Raw genomic sequence first — 6,000 nt, forward strand, 5'->3', positions numbered from 1 at the left:
GTTAAAAGTAAGCAGGATACATGATGAGATGGTGGCAGTGGTCTCGCAGACTGGTGAAGAAGCTGTTTCCCATCCTAACAGTCCTTATCCTAATGATAGAAAAGGTCAAAGAGATTGTTAGACCGCTGCATAAGTAGCGCTCCTGATAATCCTCTCAATCCTTTATAACGCCTTGCGGTCAGAAGCCTTGTAATTCCTATACCAGACAGTGATGTAGCTGGTCAGGTCAGTCTTAATGGTGCTCCTGTAAAAATTGGCTAGAAGGTGCAGGAGCCTTGCTCGTCTCAATCTGCTCAGGATGTGGAGATGCTGCTGTGCTTTCTTAGTGAAAGAGGTGGTATTTAGGGACCAGGTGAGATCATCCATTATATGTGCTCCATAGAAACTAACTCTAACTCTCCAAACACTCTCCAGGGAGACTGCTGCACTGCCTCCGCTCTGAATGCCATTTTGCTAGCATTGTTGATGTGGTCAACCACTGTCATCAGCAAACTTAATAGAACATAGAATAGTACAGCACAATACAGGCCCTTCAGCCCACAATGTTGTGCCGACCCTCAAACCCTGCCTCCCATATAAGCCCCCCACCTTAAATTCTCCATATACCTGTCCAGTAGTCTCTTAAATTTCACTAGTGTATCCTCCTCCACCACTGACTCAGGCAGTGCATTCCACGCACCGACCACTCTCTGAGTAAAAAACCTTGCTCTAATATCCCCCTTGAACTTCCCACCCCTTCCCTTAAAGCCATGTCCTCTTGTATTGAGCAGTGGTGCCCTGGGGAAGAGGCGCCGGCTATCCACTCTACCTGTTCCTCTTATTATCTTGTACACCTCTATCATGTCTCCTCTCACCCTCCTTCTCTCCAAAGAGTGAAGACCTAGCTCCCTTAATCTCTGATCATAATGCATACTCTCTAAACCAGGCAGCATCCTGCTAAATCTCCTCTATATCCTTTCCAATGCTTCCACATCCTTCCTATAGTGAGGCGACCAGAACTGGACACAGTACTCCAAGTGTGACCTAACCAGAGTTTTATAGAGCTGCATCATTACACCGCGACTCTTAAACTCTATCCCTTGACTTAGGAAAGCTAACACCCATAAGCTTTCTTAACTACCCTATCTACCTGTGAGGCGACTTTCAGGGATCTATGGACATGTACCCGCAGATCCCTCTGCTCCTCCACACTACCAAGTATCCTGCCATTTACTTTGTACTCTGCCTTGGAGTTTGTCCTTCCAAAGTGTACCACCTCACACTTCTCTGGGTTGAACTCCATCTGCCACTTCTCAGCCCACTTCTGCATCCTATCAATGTCTCTCTGCAATCTGTGACAATCCTCTACACTATCTACAACAACACCAACCTTTGTGTCATCTGCAAACTTGCCAACCCACCCTTCTATCCCAACATCCAGGTCGTTAATAAAAATCATGAAAAGTAGAGGTCCCAGAACAGATCCTTGTGGGACACCACTACTCACAACCCTCCAATCTGAATGTACTCCCTCCACCACGACCCTCTGCCTTCTGCAGGCAAGCCAATTCTGAATCCACCTGGCCAAACTTCCCTGGATCCCATGCCTTCTGACTTTCTGAATAAGCCTACTGTGTGCAACCTTGTCAAATGCCTTACTAAAATCCATGTAGATCACATCCACTGCACTACCCCCATCTATATGCCCGGCCACCTCCTCAAAGAACTCTATCAGGCTTGTTAGACATGATCTGCCCTTCACAAAGCCATGCTGACTGTCCCTGATCAGACCATGATTCTCTAAATGCCCATAAATCCTATCTCTAAGAATTTTTTCCAACAGCTTTCCCACCACAGACGTAAGGCTCACTGGTCTATAATTACCTGGACTATCCCTAATACATTTTTTGAACAAGGCGACAACATTCGCTTCCCTCCAATCCTCCGGTACCATTCTTGTGGACAATGAGGACATAAAGATCCCAGCCAGAAGCTCAGCAATCTCTTCTCTCGCCTCGTGGAGCAGCCTGGGGAATATTCCGTCAGGCCCCGGGGACTTATCCGTCCTAATGTATTTTAATAACTCCAACACCTCCTCTCCCTTAATAGCAACATGCTCCAGAACATCAACCTCACTCATATTGTCCTCACCATCATCAAGTTCCCTCTCATTGGTGAATACCAAAGAGAAGTATTCATTGAGGTCCTCGCTCACTTCAACAGCCTCCAGGCACATCTTCCCATCGTTATCTCTATTTGATCCTACCTTCACTCCTGTCATCATTTTTTTCTTCACATAATTGAAGAATGCCTTGGGGTTTTCCTTTACCCTACTCACCAAGGTCTTCTCATGCCTCCTTCTTGCTCTTCTCAGCCCCTTCTTAAGCTCCTTTCTTGCTTGCCTATATTCCTCAACAGACCCATCTGATCCTTGCTTCCTAAACCTCATGTATGCTGCCTTCTTCCACCTGACTAGATTTTCCACCTCACTTGTCACCCATGGTTCCTTCACCCTACCATTCTTTATCTTCCTCACCGGGACAAATTTATCCCTAACATCCTGCAAGAGATCTCTAAACATCGACCACATGTCCTTAGTACATTTCCCTGCAAAAACATCATCCCAATTCACACCTGCAAGTTCTAGCCTTATAGCCTCATAATTTGCCCTTCCCCAATTAAAAATTTTCCTGTCCTCTCTGATTCTATCATTTTCCATGATAATGCTAAAGGCCAGGGAGCGGTGGTCACTGTCTCCCAGATGCTCACCCACTGAGAGATCTGTGACCTGACCCAGTTCATTACCTCGTACTAGATCTAGTATGGCATTCCCCCTGGTCAGCCTGTTCACATACTGTGACAGGGATCTGTCCTGGACACACTTAACAAACTCTGCCCCATCTAAACCCTTGGAACTAATCAGGTGCCAATCAATATTAGGGAATTTAAAGCCACCCATGATAACAACCCTGTGATTTTTGCACCTTTCCAAAATCTGCCTCCCAATCTGCTCCTCTGTATCTCTGCTGCTACCAGGGGGCCTATAGAATACCCCCAGTAGAGTAACTGCTCCCTTCCTGTTCCTGACTTCCACCCATACTGACTCAAAAGAGGTTCCTGCTACATTACCCACCCTTTCTGTAGCTGTAATAGTATCCCCGACCAGTAATGCCACCCCTCCTCTCCTTTTTCCGCCCTCTCTATCCCTTTTAAAGCACTGAAATCCAGGAATATTAAGAATCCATTCCTGCCCGGGTGCCAGCCAAGTCTCTGTAATGGCCACTACATCATAATTCCATGTATATCCAAGCTCTCAGTTCATCACCTTTGTTCCTGATGCTTCTTGCATTGAGGTACACACATTTCAGCCCTTCTACCTTACTACCTTTACACCGTTTATTCTGCTCCTCTTTCCTCAAAGCCTCTCTCTATGTTAGATCTGGCTTTACTCCATGCACTTCTTTCACTGCTCTATCGCTCCAGGTCCCATCCCCCCTGGCAAATTAGTTTAAACCCTCCCGAACCATGCTAGTAAACCTACCTGCAAGGATATTGCTCCCCCTCGAGTTCAGGTGCAACCCATCCAATCTGTACAGGTCCCACCTTCTCCGGAAGAGATCCCAATGATCCGAAAATCTAAAACCCTGCCCCCTGCACCAACTCCTCAGCCACGCATTCAACTGCCATCTCCTCCAATTCTTACCATCACTGTCACGTAGCACTGGCAGCAATCCTGAGAACGCCACCCTTGAGGTCCCGTTCTTCAGCCTTCTGCCTAGTTCCTGAAACTCACACTTCAGGACCTCATCCCTCTTCCTGCCTATGTCGTTGGTCCCAACATGTGTCACGACTTCTGGTTGCTTTCCCTCTCGTACCAGGATGTCGTGCACCCGGTCAGAGACATCCCGGAGCCTGGCACCTGGGACGCAACAAACCATGCGGGTGTCCTTCTCACGTCCACAAAATCTCCTGTCTGCTCCCCTGTAGAGTCTCCAGTGACGACAGCTCTCCTCTTCTCCGTCCCACCCTTCTGCGCCACCGCGTCAGACTCAGTGTCGGAGGCCCTGCCACCGTGGCTCACACCTGGTCGGTCGTCCCCGCTGACAGTATCCAGGACGGTAAACTTATTATTCAGGGGAATGGCTACAGGGGTGCTCTGCACTACCTGTCTGCTCACCTTCGCTTCCCCCCTCTGACTGTCACCCAACGACCTGCTTCCGACAGCCTAGGTGTGACTACCTCCCTGTAGCTCTCATCTATGACTGCCTCATAGATGACAGTTGACACTTCGGGCCTAGACCCTTTTGGCAGGATCTCGGGTGGAAACGTCGACTCTACTCTTTTCCATGGATGCTGCCTGGCCTGCTGAGTTCCTCCGGCATTTTGTGTGTGTTGTTTGGATTTCCAGCATCTGCAGATTTTCTCTTGTTTGTGATAGAGCTGGAGATGTTCGTCTTTCTGTCTAGAAGTCCAAGACCCAGTTACAGAAATAGGAGTTGAGATATGACAAGGACAGTTAACTCACCGGCTTCTGAAGGGTGATTATATTGACACCAGGCTGAAGTCGATGAACAGCATCTTGGCATATGAAGCACTATTTTCCAGGTCAGTTAGGACAGAGTGGAGTGCAGATGCAATGACATCATCAATAGTCCAATTTCAGTGATAACCACTCAATATTTCAAGATTCCTCAGGGAAAATGGGAGTGTTAAGGCCCTGTCCCTTTTCTATCCTTATTCAGAGTGATTCTCTTATTGACATCTACTTTTGTCCCAAGGCTTTTTGTAAAGAGGATTTCTGTTTTTATTGTGTTTTTACCTGCATTCTGGTAAGAATCAACAGGCAGTGGAAGGAGAGGGAAGCATAAATAAAGGAACAACTGAAAGGCAAGTTGATCTTTCCATGCTGTTTAATGGACAACCATTAGCAAAGGGGGTTTCTGCCTTTGTGTCTCAGCCTGCTGACGGGAGTGTGTTTTATCATGGAAAATAACTTGGGCAGGAAGGAGCATCTGAGGCAAGTGAAATTACCCCTTTCTCCAATTAACATAGCTAACAATGAATAAACACTTCTTTGTTTCCATCCGGATACAGGTATCGATTTTAAATAACATTAAAATCATCCATTACCTGTACCCGGTTAGAAGCCCAAGGAAAGTTATTTCATCATATATGCAGAGAAAGCACTAGATCATTTTTCATAGCTAACAATGTTAAAGATTGAAAAATGTTAAGATTCTATAAACTGGCATAACCAAAAGGTTTTCCAGACAATTTCTATAATGTGGTCAAGTCCACAACTATTGGTCTAGCATTGTTAGTGAGCGACAATACCATTCCACAACTTCTCAAAGGGTGCACTGGATCTTATTGAGGTAGGGAATCTTCCTGATCCCTTCTTGCTCTACCGAAATATCCGTGATCCTGTTTGAGAGCATTACTGAAAAACACACACTCGCTCATCATTTTCTGACCCTTTGGCCAATTGCTGCCATTAGTAGTGAAATCACTGCATGCTTGAGGTTGCAAGCTATGGATTCTCTCCATTTTTCTCAGCTCAGGCCTTTCAAATTTCTGAGTGAAACACTAATCCCATGGAATTGTAAATCCGCTCATGAGCTGTGGCTAAATACTGCTTTGGGCAAACAATTCTTGCAGAGATTCACTGCTGATTTTAGAAGGAAACATTAAAATAAACACAGCTATATCTAAACGTAAGTTTAGATTTCTCCACGTCACTCACAAGAAGACTGTAAGAAATGTTCCTTGTCACTTTATTCTGCATTTATTTTCTATCTGCACCTTCAGCAGCTTGTAGTGCCCTACTCCTGTTGTGTATACAACAGGAATTCTGCAGATGCTGGAAATTCAAGCAACACACATCAAAGCTGCTGGTTAATGCAGCAGGCCAGGCAGCATCTCAAGGAAGAGGTGCAGTCAACGTTTCGGGCCGTGACCCTTCGTCAGGACTAACTGAAGGAAGAGTTAGTAAGAGATTTGAAAGTGGGAGGGGGAGGGGGA

This window comes from Mobula hypostoma, chromosome 7 (assembly GCF_963921235.1).
Source record: "Mobula hypostoma chromosome 7, sMobHyp1.1, whole genome shotgun sequence".
NCBI lineage: Eukaryota > Metazoa > Chordata > Chondrichthyes > Myliobatiformes > Myliobatidae > Mobula > Mobula hypostoma.